General features: G+C 41.2%; 1 long non-coding RNA gene across 1 annotated transcript; it reads right to left on the bottom strand.

Moving 5' to 3' along the window:
• Positions 1-1,455: 1,455 nt before the first annotated feature.
• Positions 1,456-14,532, bottom strand: LOC127370388 (uncharacterized). The gene is made up of 3 exons (XR_007886215.1): positions 14,392-14,532; positions 3,748-3,793; positions 1,456-3,529 (listed from the first exon to the last, which is right to left on the bottom strand). It is a non-coding gene; the product is annotated as an uncharacterized LOC127370388 (long non-coding RNA).
• Between the last annotated feature and the right edge of the window lie 50 nt (positions 14,533-14,582).

Raw genomic sequence — 14,582 nt, 5'->3', positions numbered from 1 at the left:
TCCTCCTTAAATTTAGCTACAGCACTGTCAGATAGACATCTGCTGTAGGAAGTTTTGCTTAATGGCTTATAATCTAATAGTATGCATTCAAAAGTTATTAAATAATGGTCAGATAGGAAAGGATTATGTGGGAAGACTATTAAATGTTCAATATCAATGCCATATGATAGAACAAGGTCAAGAGTGTGATTAAAACAATGAGTTGGTTTATTTACACTCTGACAGAAGCCAATTGAGTCTATTAATGATATAAATGCATTACTAAGGCTGTCATTGTTAACATCCACATGAATATTAAAATCACCCACAATAATTACTTACTAATCTGATTTAAGGACTAAACTTGATAAAAACTCTGAGAATTCAGATATAAAATCAGAGTACGGTCCAGGAGCGCGGTACACTATAACAAACAGAACTGGCTGCAGTGTTTTCCAGTTTGGGTGAGAAAGACTAAGAACAAGGCTTTCAAATGAATTATAATTTAGTTTAGGTTTAGGGTCCATTAAAATGCTCGAATCATATATGGCTGCTACTCCACCTCCTCGGCCAGTGCCTCGAGGAATGTGAGTATTAATATGACTCGGGGGGTGGATTAATTTAACATACTCCTCGTGGGACAACCAGGTCTCAGTAAGACAAAGTATATCAATGTCATAATCTGATATTAATTCATTCACTAAAACAGCTTTTGAAGACAGAGACCTGATATTTAACAGTCCACATTTCATTCTCTTATTTTGTGCTACTAAGGAGTTGGTTTTAATTTTTATTAGATTTTTATGTTGAACTCTTGTTTTTGTTTCTTTAAATTATTTAGGTGATCGGGGACAGACACAGTGTCTATGAATGAATTAATATCAGATTATAATATTGATTTACTTACTGAGACCTGTTTGTCCCACGAGGAGTATGTTAGCCTAAATGGATCCACCCCCCAGCCACATTAATACTCACATTCCCCGAGGCACCGGCCGAGGAGGTGGAGTAGCTGCCATATATGATTTGAGCGTTTTAATTGACTCTAAACCAAAACTAAATTATAATTCATTTGAAAACCTTGTTCTTAGTCTTTTTCACCCATCCTGGAAAACACTGCAGCCAGTTCTATTTGTTATAGTGTACTGCGCTCCTGGCCCATATTCTGATTTTCTGAGTGTTTATCAAGTTTAGTCCTTAAATCAGATAAAGTAATTATTGTAGGTGGTTTTAATATTGTTGCGATATTCTGTGATTTATACTCTATATATTTTTACCTGTATGATTATTAACAAGAATAGAAATATGTTTACTCATACTTACATTGATTATGCTTACATTGATAAAGGGCTGTTAAGGGAATATTAGATGTTTGTATGATGTGTTATAGAATTATAACTTACTAATGAATATGAATAGCAGGCACAGTATAAGGGAGAAGAGTGTGGGTAGTTGCAGATATAACATGACATTCTTTTGGAGAGATAGCGCTACCGCAGAGAAGACTGTGGCAGACGAGCTAGAAAAGCAGGACACTGGAGTACAACAGGGCTGGCTGGCCAAGATAAAGTGGAAGAAGACTTCAGAGGAGTTAGACAGAAAGAGAGCTTCAGTACACGCAATATCATTAGCCTGCGCAGCAATAGGAGCACAGACAAAGACTGCGACCACGACTGTGACCAAGACTGCTCCACCTATGGAGCCGGGACCATTGCCCTTATACACATACCCCCCATACCTCGACAACCGTCCTTATACCCCGGCCTCTCCGCCGTACACAGACACCCGTCCAGGAGCAATACAGGCTCCGGTAATCACAGTTAATCCAGGCCAATTGGATTTAGAGGGGAACATCTTTGAAGGGACAACAGAGCAATTTGAAGAGTTACAGAAGATAATAAAGGGGCAAACAAGGGAGTGAAAGAGAGAAAGATAGGAGAAATACTGCGGGGACTTATGTAGAGCAGCACAGGGAGCAAAAGCAGCGCGAGAGGGGGGAGAAAAATCAGACAGGGAGTCCAGCAGGACCATTCCAGGCAAAGATAGACAGGAGAATAGGAGAGAGTGGCAAGGGTGGGGGCGAATCAGAGGAGGAAGAGAGTACATATGGAGAGGAAGAATATGAACCAAACCAACAAATATGTGAGGCACAGATGTCAGGGCAGCTAGTCATATACCACAACCAGCCAGAGCAAGATATATCATCTTCACAGGAATGTGAGAGGGGTCAATCACCCATGCTGTCGGCTTTGTTACACAACACACGCTCACATACACAAAAGCACCCATCCCAACATGTTAAAATCGGTCAAAAAACTGCCATCACTTGCAATGCCACTCATCGCCAAGAGCAATGGAAATATAGTGTATTAACCATTTTCATTCACAGACATGAATTGCATTTTAGAGAAAATACCAGCCCCCACAGAGGGGGGCCACAAATAGATGGATAAATTCAGCCAGCTAACAAATGGCTGGGATTTATGTATAACAACTAGAGAATGAGTGCCGTAAGCTAACTGAAGCTAAGAAAATAACAAAATCAAACACTCAAATGTTACAGCAGCCGATGGCTCCTCCTGCGCCGGCGTACCCGCCCGTGCAGCACATGTATGCTCAACCTCCACGACAGATGGAAAGGGGAGGGTTTAGAGCGGGAGGGCGAGATAGAGGCATGGCACCACAACAACCCCGTGGTCTATGCTGGATCTGTGGTCAACCAGGTCACTGGGCAAGACACTGCCGAATAGATACACCACCCCAAAATAACTACCCACAACAACCAGGGTATGGTCCACCACAGCAGGGATATGGCCCACCACCAGGTGACGTACGTCACCAAGCTCCAAATACTGCCGCAGCCCCTAGAGGACAATACCCCTCCCTAGGCACCCGCAACGACCATGACTTGTATCCAATCCCTGATTGGGTAGAGGGTCCCCATTACCACCAAGAACAATGACGAGGCCCAGGAACCTCTGACATCGGTGAGCCAGGTGGGGGGAAGGGGAGCCTCATTTGTGTGAAGAAAGAGTACAGAAAGATCTGAGGGTGAGAATAGATTTGCAGAGTCAGCCGATAGGAGATGCAGAGGAGACACTGTTCACAGATGGATGCTGCTTCAGACATCCAACAGAAGGGTTAAAAGCAGCTTGGGCAGTGGTGAGACAGACAGAAAGGGGGTTCGAGACAGTAAAAGCAGAAACAGTAACAGGAAAAGTATCAGCTCAGTTAGAAGAACTACAGGCGATGATATGACAGCTAGAGGAAATGACGCAGCAGACCAAGCGGCAAAACAGAAAGCCGGCTATGGTACACAGTACATGATGATGCAAGCAGGAAAGACAGTATATGACATATTGCCCCCCTGTGACAAAGACATGTTGAGAAAAGAACAGGAAAAAACCTCCCCATATGATCAGAGTGTTTGGATAAGCAGGGGAGCACTCAAGGCCGATGAGTTGTGGAGGGGACCAGAGGGGAGACCAGTTCTCCCTCCAGGACTGACATCAGTGGTGCTCCAGGAAGCACACGGGCCAACTCATTGCGGCTGTAAACAAATGAAACATCAGTTAACCCATTGGTGGCATCCCTTTTTTACCAGCAATGATAGAGAATCATATCAAGGAATGCAGTACGTGTAATGTGTACAATATTAGATCCACAGTAAAACCACACCAGGGAAAATTCCCTCTACCGTCCGGGCTGGGGCAAGAGATCATTATTGACTACACAGACATGAATGACAGGGTCAGAGGGTACAGATACCTCTTGGTAGCCGTGGATGCATACACTGGCTGGCCAGAGGCACTACCTGCAAAAAAGGAAGATGCACAAACAGTAGTCAAATTCCTGATAAATCAGTACATTCCCACACATGGGTTTCCCAGACGAATCAGATCTGATAATGGCACACACTTCAAAAATAAACACCTACAGGCAGTGGAGGCTAGCCTAGGGTTAAAACACGCATTTGGCACAGTCTATCATCCCCAATCTCAAGGCAAGGTGGAAAGGATGAATCAAACATTGAAAGGAAAGATTGGTAAAATATGTGCACACGACAAGCTGAGTTGGGTTGATGCTCTCCCACTAGCTTTAATGTCAGTCAGAAATTCGGTGAGCTCTAGGACAGGGTTTACACCATTTGAGCTCACCTGTGGACAGCAGTTCCCAGGACCTGGAACAGGCAGGGTAACAGCCCCAATAGCTCCATTTTTGAAGTACAAACCATACTATGATCAACTAACGTCACTGGTTTCAGCCTTCTCAAAACAGGTGAATGAGATCCAAGGGGGAGCAGAGAAATCACCAGCCCCAAAAGACATTGAGTGGGGGCTTCTGAAGGCCATCAAAAGGAAGTGGTAAGAGGCAAAGTGGACAGGACTATATCGGGTGATAGAGAGAGTCTCACACGCGGTCCGGCTGGACCTGTAAGGACCCGGGGAGAGTTAAGACGAAATGTAAGAGAGCAGTCTTAGACTGCCGGAAGAAGCGTAATATACCTTTATTTTTTAGCTTTGCTAACACACGAGTGTAGAGTCAGAGGGAGAAAGGCATACAAGTACTTACGTTGGGGGTGTTACCACCCAGCTACATGGAGAGATAAGTATTCCACTAGAAAGCGCCTTTTAGCATACTTATACGTTTTTAATTTTTTCCATATTTTTACCTTGCAATTTTTTGATTTTTTGGGCTTAAAGCAGGACATACATTGTTCTCAGCACCATTCACTACGGGTATTTTAGTCAGCATTTTAATAAATGAACCGCCCAGAGGATAGAATGGGGTGGCTTGGAGTATGTTTGTGCTTTGTTTTGTTTGTTGTAGACTGCCATAGACAAGAAGGACGATCCACCTCGGTATCAGATGTCAGCAATGGCCTCTGGACAGAGAGAACTACCAAAACCCAAACACTACATCATGACGGTTGAGATCTCCGAGGACATGGCTGAGGAATAAAAAAACAAAATCTTTTTCTCTCAAGAAAAAAAACAAAAAAAAGAACTTTAACCCTTAACCAAATTTTTCTTTCAGTGATTATCTTTCATAATATGTGTGATTAATGCAGTAAAATGTTTAGTGTAGGCTCAGTATTGAGGAGCCCAAAAGGGGGAGTTATAAGTAGTTATAACGTTTTAACTTTTTAGATATAATTTTTTAATATGATTTTATAATCACAAAAATTTTAGGTTTATAATCATGTGTTCAATCAATTAAGGTCTGCTATAAATCAATTTTTGCTTTCAGGTGGTGGTCCCAGTTTCTATGGGACCAAAAGGGGGACTGTTGCGATATTCTGTGATTTATACTCTATATATTTTTACCTGTATGATTATTAACTAGAATAGAAATATGTTTACTCGTACTTACATTGATTATGCTTACATTGATAAAGGGCTGTTAAGGGAATATTAGATGTTTGTATGATGTGTTATAGAATTATAACTTACTAATGAATATGAATAGCAAGCACAGTATAAGGGAGAAGAGTGTGGGTAGTTGCAGATATAACATGACATTCTGTAAACACTCCTCGACACTCCTGCGCGTACAGGAGGCCGATGTACCGTGAAGAAGTTGTGTGTGTGACGTGCTACGGTAAGCGTACAGACTCATTTCCGGTTCACTTCCTGCTCTGTGTACACTGTTTGGTGCTGTAGCTCTGTCAGTGAACGCTAAATCTAAATTTGTTTTACTCGTTACAGCGGTTATTTTCCCGCTTAACATTTAAACGTAGACTAGTTCTACCTAAGCACTCGGAGTTTCTCCCTCTTTTAGCGACTTTTCACTACTTTCAAAGTTTTTCATACACGCTAGTTTCATTAGCATTAGCAGTTAGCTATGGCTTCTCCCTCTCCCTCTCCTCTGTCCTGCTCAGTGTGTCAGATGTTCAGTTATTCCTCTGCCTCCTTTAATGATAATGGTACCTGTATTAAATGTAGTTTATTTACTGCACTGGAGGCGAGGCTTAGTGAGTTAGAGAAACGGTACCGCACCACTGAGATATCTTTAGCCGCTATAGTTAGCCAGCCCCCAGTAGCCGGTGCGGGCCGACCGAAGGTAGCTTCTGTTAGATCTGTAGATCCCCCGGTAGTTCCCGAGCAGCCGGGAAGACAGGGAGGCTGGGTGACTGAGCGAAGGAAGACTAATGCTGCTTTCCATTTGTCTCGTGAACTCGGAATCCGAGTTGGAAAGTGTAAATCTCGCAGCTATTGCTGCTTTCCATTTGTCTCGTGAACTCGGAACCCGAGTTGTTCTGCCGCGAGAACGTGACGTCATTGCCTGGCTTGTACCACTTATAGCGTTCCAGTTGTCTTTGGGCATTACGAGTCGGAAAGAAGTGCAGCAGCTGTCATGTTATTGCTTGTGGCTCATCTAAACAAGCTCAATGTGAAATAATAATACGTTTTTCTACAGAAACACTAACATTTCAAGTAATTCCGTTATTGCAAGTGTTACATTTCAATAATATTTTGCCATTTTCACCTATTTCAATTTCAACAAGTGCTGTGGCGTTTGTCTCGAGCCACCAGGGGCAGTGGCAGGCTAGTGTTATTGTTAGCTACATTAGCCTATTTAGCAAACCAGCTCGAAAACAAAACTTTACTTGTATTGCACGCACAGCAACACTGTGCAATGCATAAATTGGTGACCGGACTAAAGCAGCAATGTAAACAAGTGTGTAGGAGCATTTAAAATCGACATTAAAATGACTAACATAGTACAAATACAAAGAAAATACATCTTAATATGGGCGCTGCCATCTTTGTTTTGCGGGTCGTACGTGACCCCCCGTCCAGCTCGGGGTACCCTGAGGCACCCCGAGCTAGACGGCTGAAATTCCGACCAAAAGGGGGTGTGTCTTGGTGAAATCTCACGAGATAGCTGCAAGATTTACACTTTCCAACTCGGATTCCGAGTTCACGAGACAAATGGAAAGCAGCATATCTCGCAAGATTTCACCGAGACACACCCCCTTTTGGTCGTAATTTCAGCCGTCCAGCTCAGGGTTCCTCAGGGTACCCCGAGCTGGACGGGGGGTCACGTACGACCCGCAAAACAAAGATGGCAATGCCCATGTTAAGATGTATTTTCTTTGTATTTGTACCATGTTGGTCGTTTTAATGTCGATTTTAAATGCTCCTACACACTTGTTTACATTGCTGCTTTAGTCCGGTCACCAATTTATGCATTGCACAGTGTTGCTGTGCGTGCAATACAAGTAAAGTTTTGTTTTCTAGCTGGTTTGCTAAATAGGCTTATGTAGCTAACAATAACACTAGCCTGCCACTGCCCCTGGTGGCTCGAGACAAACGCCACAGCACTTGTTGAAATTGAAATAGGCGAAAATGGCAAAATATTATTGAGATGTAAGACTTGCAATAACGGAATTACTTGAAATGTTAGTGTTTCTGTAGAAAAACGTTATTTCACATTGAGCTTGTTTAGATGAGCCACAAACAATAACAACACAGCTGCTGCACTTCTTTCCGACTCGTAATGCCCAAAGACAAACTGGAACGCAATAAGTGGTACAAGCCAGAACAACTCCGGTTCCGAGTTCACGAGACAAATGGAAAGCAGCATAAAACGGCGAAGCCCACAGGTCACCACCAACCCATTCATGTTGCCAATACATTTTCCCCACTCAGCGATACACCCGCTGAGGAACCAACTCTGGTTATTGGCAGCTCCATAGTCAGAAACGTGAAGTTAGCGAAGCCAGCGGCCATAGTTAAATGTATCCCTGGGGCCAGAGCGGGCGACATTGAATCAAATTTAAAACTGCTGGCTAAAGATAAACGTAAATACAGTAAGATTGTTATCCACGTCGGCGGTAATGACACCCGTTTACGCCAATCGGAGGTCACTAAGATTAATGTGGAGTCGGTGTGTAATTATGCTAAGACAATGTCGGACTCCGTAGTTTTCTCTGGACCCCTGCCCAATGTGACCAGTGATGACATGTATAGCCGCATGTCGTCATTCCACCGCTGGCTGTCGAGGTGGTGTCCAGCAAACGATGTGGGCTTCATTGATAACTGGAAGCCTTTTTGGGGAAAACCTGGTCTGATTAGGAGAGACGGCATCCATCCCACTTTGGATGGAGCGGCTCTCTTATCCAGCAATATGGCGAAGTTTATTTCTAAAACCTGACAGTCCAGAGTTAGGACCAGGAAGCAGAGCTGCTGTCTTACACACTTCTCTGCTCTTCCACTGGTACAGTCACCCACCCAAAACCCCACAGAGACTGTGTCTGTCCCCCGACCACCTAAATTATTTAAAGAAATAAAAACAAGAGGAGTTCAACATAAAAATCTAATAAAAATTAAAACTAACTCCTCAGTAGCACTAAATAAGAGAATGAAATGTGGGCTGTTAAATATCAAGTCTCTGTCCTCTAAAGCTGTTTTAGTGAATGAATTAATATCAGATTATGATATTGATTTACTTTGTCTTACTGAGACCTGGTTGTCCCACGAGGAGTATGTTACCCTAAATGAATCCACCCCCCCAGTCATATTAATACTCACATTCCTCGAGGCACAGGCCGAGGAGGTGGAGTGGCAGCCATATATGATTTGAGCGTTTTAATGGACCCTAAACCTAAACTAAATTATAATTCATTTGAAAGCCTTGTTCTTAGTCTTGTTCTTAACTGGAAAACATTGCAGCCAGTTCTATTTGTTATAGTGTACCGCACTCCTGGACCGTACTCTGATTTTATATCTGAATTCTCAGAGTTTTTATCAAGTTTAGTCCTTAAATCAGATAAAGTAATTATTGTAGGTGATTTTAATATTCATGTGGATGTTAACAATGACAGCCTTAGTAACGCATTTATATCATTAATAGACTCAATTGGCTTCTGTCAGAGTGTAAATAAACCAACTCATTGTTTTAATCACACTCTTGACCTTGTTTTATCATATGGCATTGATATTGAACATTTAATAGTCTTCCCACATAATCCTTTCCTATCTGACCATTATTTAATAACTTTTGAATTCATGTTGTTAGATTATAAGCCATTAGGCAAAACTTCCTACAGCAGATGTCTATCTGACAGTGCTGTAGCTAAATTTAAGGAGGAGATTCCTTCAGTGTTTAATTCAATGCCATGTCTGAATTTAACAGAATCCTATAACGACTTTAGTCCCTCTGAAATTGATAATCTTGTCGATAGTGCTACAGGCTCACTACAATCAACATTAGACTCTATCGCTCCTATAAAAAGGAAATTATTAAAACATAGGAGACTAGCACCGTGGTACAACCACCAAACTCGCCAATTAAAGCAAAAAGCAAGGAAATCTGAAAGGAAATTGTGCTCTTCGAAACTATTAGAATATTGCTCAATTTGGCAAGATAATCTTAAAACCTACAGAAAGGCCCTCCGTAATGCCGTACCCTTAATTGGCACTTCTTTACTGGATATGATTAATCTTTCCTTATTGTCAGGATATATACCACAGTCCTTTAAAGTAGCTGTAATTAAACCCCTTCTTAAAAAGCCTACTCTTGACCCAGGGGTTTAGCCAAATATAGACCGATTTCTAACCTCCCCTTCCTCTCTAAGATTCTGGAGAAAGTAGTCGTCAAAGAGTTGTGTGACTTTTTACATAACAATAGTTTATTTGAGGATTTTCAGTTTCAGTTCATCACAGCACAGAGACAGCTCTGCTTCCAACAATGGACTTGTCTCTGTACTTGTATTATTAGCTCTAAGTGCTGCATTTGACACCATTGACCATGACATTCTTTTACAGAGACTTGAGCATCAAATTGGCATTAAATGAACTGCACTAAGCTGGTTAAGGTCAAACTTATCAGATCGTTCTCAGTTTGTACACGTTAACGATGAATCTTCCATAAATACTACAGTTAGTCATGGAGTTCCACAAGGTTCTGTACTTGGACCAATACTATTTACTTTATATATGCTCCCTTTAGGCAACATTACTAGGAATCACCCCATTAACTTTCATTGCTATGCAGATGATACGCAGTTATATCTATCGATCAAGCCCGATGAATTTAATCAATTATCTAAATTACAAACATGTCGTAAGGACATAAAATCCTGGATGGGCTGCAATTTTCTGATGTAAAACTCAGAAAATTAAAGTTAAACGAAATTCTTCTACTTGGCCCCAAAAACCTTAGAGACTCACTGTCTAAAGATATAGTTACTCTAGATGGCATTACCTTGGCTTCTAGCACCACTGTCAGGAATCTTTGATCAGGACATGCCATTTAATTCCCACATAAAGCAGACCTCTAGGACTGCCTTCTTTCATTTACGTAATATTACAATTAGACATCCTGTCACAGACGGATGCAGAAAAACTAATCCATGCATTTGTTACTTCTAGGCTGGATTACTGCAACTCCTTATTGTCAGGTTGCCCCAATAAATCCATTAAGACGCTCCAATTAATTCAGAACGCTGCAGCATGAGTACTGACAGGAACTAGGAAAAGAGATCACATTTCTCCTATACTAGCTTCTTTGCACTGGCTCCCTATAGAATTTAGAATAGAATTTAAAATCCTCCTACTCACCTACAAAGCTCTTCATGGACAGGCCCCTTCATATCTTAAAGAGCTCATAGTACCCTATTACCCCTCTAGAACACTGCGTTCTCTGAATGCAGGGCTACTTGTGGTTCCTATAGTCTCAAAAAGTAGAACAGGAGCCAGAGCCTTCAGTTACCAAGCTCCTCTCCTGTGGAACCAGCTTCCAGTTGTGGTTCAGGAGGCAGACACCCTCTCCATATTTAAGAGTAGACATTCCTCTTTGATAAAGCTTATAGTTAGGGCTGGCTCAGGTGAGTCCTGAACCATCCCTTAGTTATGCTGCTATAGGCCTAGACTATCAGGGGATTTCCCATGATGCACTGAGCTCCTCTCTTCCTCTCTCTTTGCTGTGCATCTGTCTGTCTGTCTGTCTGTCTCTCTCTCTCTCTCTCTCTCTCTCTCTCCCCAACTGGTCAAGGCAGACGACCACCCACCTAGAGCCGAAGGATCTGTCCCAGGTTTCTGCCTCTTAAAAGGCAGTTTTTCCTTGCCCTTGTCACCAGGTGCTTGCTCATGGTGGTACTGTTGGGTCTCTGTAAATGTTATATGGAGTTCGGTCTAGACCTGCTCTATTTGAAAAGTGTCCTGAGATAACTTCTGTTATGAATTGGCGCTATACAAATAAAATTGAATTGAATTGAATTGATTTGAATTGAAATACCACCACCAGTTACAGTATTAAAGCATGGATGCACATGCTATATTTTTGAAACCACTGATTTTTATGGGAGAAATTCACAGATTACCGATATAGCGGCCTATATAGTTTTGAGCTGGAATGTCAATAGACCATTTACAAGTGGATTGTTCACAGAAGGTTGCGTATTAAAGCAAAAAGTGCACACAAAAATATTTCTCCTGTATATTCATTCTGTAAATAGTAGAATTAAAGCTGCAGTAGGTAAATAACTTTCTTTGTTGTATTTGCTGAAACGTTCACTAAATCCTGACAGCATTACATGGGACAGATCTGTGAAAAAAATCATGTTCCTCTGGCTCCTAATGGTATTTGTAAGAATTCACCATGGCTGAATGAAAACAACCAATCAGGACTAAGAAAGATAGTTGATCGTTGAGTCTCATTTCCAGGTTATCAAATACCTAAGCTTTGGGACCTGGGAATGAGACTCAACATTTATCCATCTTTATCAGACATGTTGAGGATAGCAAGACAGTGCTTTTTCTTTAGAGCTCAGGAATACCCACTGTTATGAGTGGCTTATGAGGAACAAGGCTGGCCCTTGTCTTCTTCTCTACTTCACTTTCTGCACTCATTCATGTTACATTGATGCATGTTACTAACTTCACTTCGTCCCTGGAGTTCTTGTGCTTTCTCGTCTCATAGGTTCTCATGGATCCTGGTGGAGCCTCCTGCCATGGTCCTGCTTGACTGCCATTGCTAATATTACTGATATTATTGTTATTATTATTATAAGTATTATTACTACAGTTACTATTATTACTATAATCACTGCTCATTGCCCCCCATCGTTGTTGTCGACCTCGAGGCAGAGCGGGTCGTCCCCTAATCGGAAGGTTGTTGGTTCGATCCCCGGCTCCTCCTGCACATGTCGAAGTATCCTTGAGCATGATACTGAACCCCAAATTGCTCCCGATGCCGTGCATCAGTGTGTGAATGTGTATGAATGCATTTGTTTCTGTTCGACGGACTTTGCTATCACTGAGTGAATGTGTGTGAAAGGGTGAATGTGGCACGTAGTGTAAAAGCGCTTTGAGTGGTCGGAAAACTAGAAAGGCGCTATACAAGTACAGGTCCATTTAACATTTACCATCATCTTTTTCATATTCATCATCAGTCACTACTATTAGTTGTTGCTACTGTTGTTGCTATGCACGTCTGCCTGTCTGTCTCTCTCTCACCCCAACTGGTCGAGGCAGACAACCACCCACCTAGGGCCGGACTATGGAAGCGAATTGTGACCAAAATTTATATTAATTTGCATTTGCAGAAATGCTTTTCATTTTAAGAATGTGGCTGCATTACTGGACTCATAAATAAAATAATAATCAATCATCCTATTTGCATTTAAATTTTCTTCTACAAGACTGCTCATTCTTTTACTTAATTAAAATGAAAAAGACATTTGAGATTTAATTTTCAAAATATGCCCCAGCAAATAGATACCAAAATTCAATTTGAAATGTAAAATTTGAAAATTAAAATGCATTTGCAGAAATGCTTTTTCATTTTAAGAATGTGGCTGCATTATTTGACTCATAAATAAAATTAATAATCAATCATCCTATTTGTATTTGCATTTTCTTCTTAACTGCACATTTTATGCCATAATCCAAAAGAAAACAAAGAGGATATTGCTATTTCGTTTTCGTGGTCTGCCCCGCAAAATAGTGCCCATAATTCGAAAACGATTTGGCAATCTGAGTGGCGCAAGAGAGTGACATCAGTAGCCGCTCTCAGCCCTGGAGCGGAAGCCCCTCTTAGATATATACACGCATGCCTCTGACGCTGCTGTCCATTGGAACGATACATCAATGTGGCCGCCATCTTGGGCCGGGGGAAGCCGTGTTAAAAAAACGGTTACTGCATTAGTCAACAGAGGAAGAGGTCGATCAACGATTAAAATCACCATAACTCACTGAATTTTCAACTGATTTTCAAGCCGTTTGGTTTAATATAAATGTCAGACGTATATTTGTGACACAACCTAGATTGATTCGTTTTTTATATATATATATATATATATATATATACACACACACAATTATTTTTTTATATCATACATATTTATATCATCTTTCTCCTTCTCCTCCTTCTCTTCCCTCCTCCTCCTCCTTCTCTTCCTCTTTCCTCCTCCTCCTCCTTCTCTTACTACAAATTTGAAGCCATAAAATCAGGTTGAATGCAACATAACATAGGGTAAAAGAATCCATGTGATTTTATTTATTCTTGACATGCCTGTCCTCTAGTATTTCTTCAGGTAAGTGTGAACTGATTTTGTTTTCTCAGCGACACCAGGTAAGTGTAATAATTTTGTTTTTCACAGAGCTTTTATCAGGTATGTATTTCTATATTATTTAGACAAAGATTTCAGGTATTTTAGGATAACTCAATCATGCGTTGTTGTTTAAAAAAAAAAGTATGTCTTCTCTCTTAATAGAATTGTGCATTTTAACATCAGGGAGGTGACACTGACTAACTACGTTTTTAAAGGTTTATATGAGGGTTAATTCAATAGGAACAATTTCGAATAGTGTATTTTATTATCATTTAGTGGGCACTGTGTTGTGTTAGTGAAATATTAAGATTATATGAGATTTTGTCATGACACTAATTTTGCAAAGATGGTCAGGAAAATTAAACACTGATGGTATCACTCCTTCCTTTAAACGAGTTGACTGTCCAGTCCTGTCAAAGTCTTGTGGTTTGAAGTGACAGCTGCAGACGACTGAACGGTCCTTTGAGACAAAATCTCTCCTCCTGAGTGCTGCTGCCCATGCCTGCCTCTTCCATTTATCTTTTGGAAACCTACACACAAATCAACTCCATCTGAACAACGCTCAGTTCTCCATGCTTATGTAGCTACAACTCAGGTTCATCACTTACGTTAGCAGTTAACGTTAATGTTAGTGCCATGAAACTGATTTAATAGATAATTTAGGAATAACATGGCCTACTTAGGACATTTATATACAGTGGCTGATTGCCAAATGTCACTTTCATCATCTTACTAATGTCTTCTTGTCCTGACATAAGCTAGTAATAAGCTAGTTTAATTTATGTTAGCTTAAGAGATACATCAAATTCAACACGTTCATAACAGTCAAATAATATAAAACAACTTCTCACTTGTGAAATGTTAATCCATGTTTCTTCATTTCGGCGTTTCTTTCACGGGAACATCCGTAGGCGGCACAAAAGTCTGGCATTTTGCCAAATGCACACCTGTCAGACCCGGTCTGACCGTCTGACTGCTAGTCAGGAACCCCGTCCCAAGATGGCGGCCGCGTTGACGTGCCTGACAAGCCCGAATGCGGCAT

Source organism: Dicentrarchus labrax, unplaced genomic scaffold (assembly GCF_905237075.1).
Source record: "Dicentrarchus labrax unplaced genomic scaffold, dlabrax2021, whole genome shotgun sequence".
Lineage (NCBI taxonomy): Eukaryota > Metazoa > Chordata > Actinopteri > Moronidae > Dicentrarchus > Dicentrarchus labrax.
This window is presented reverse-complemented; position numbering and strand designations above follow the sequence as displayed.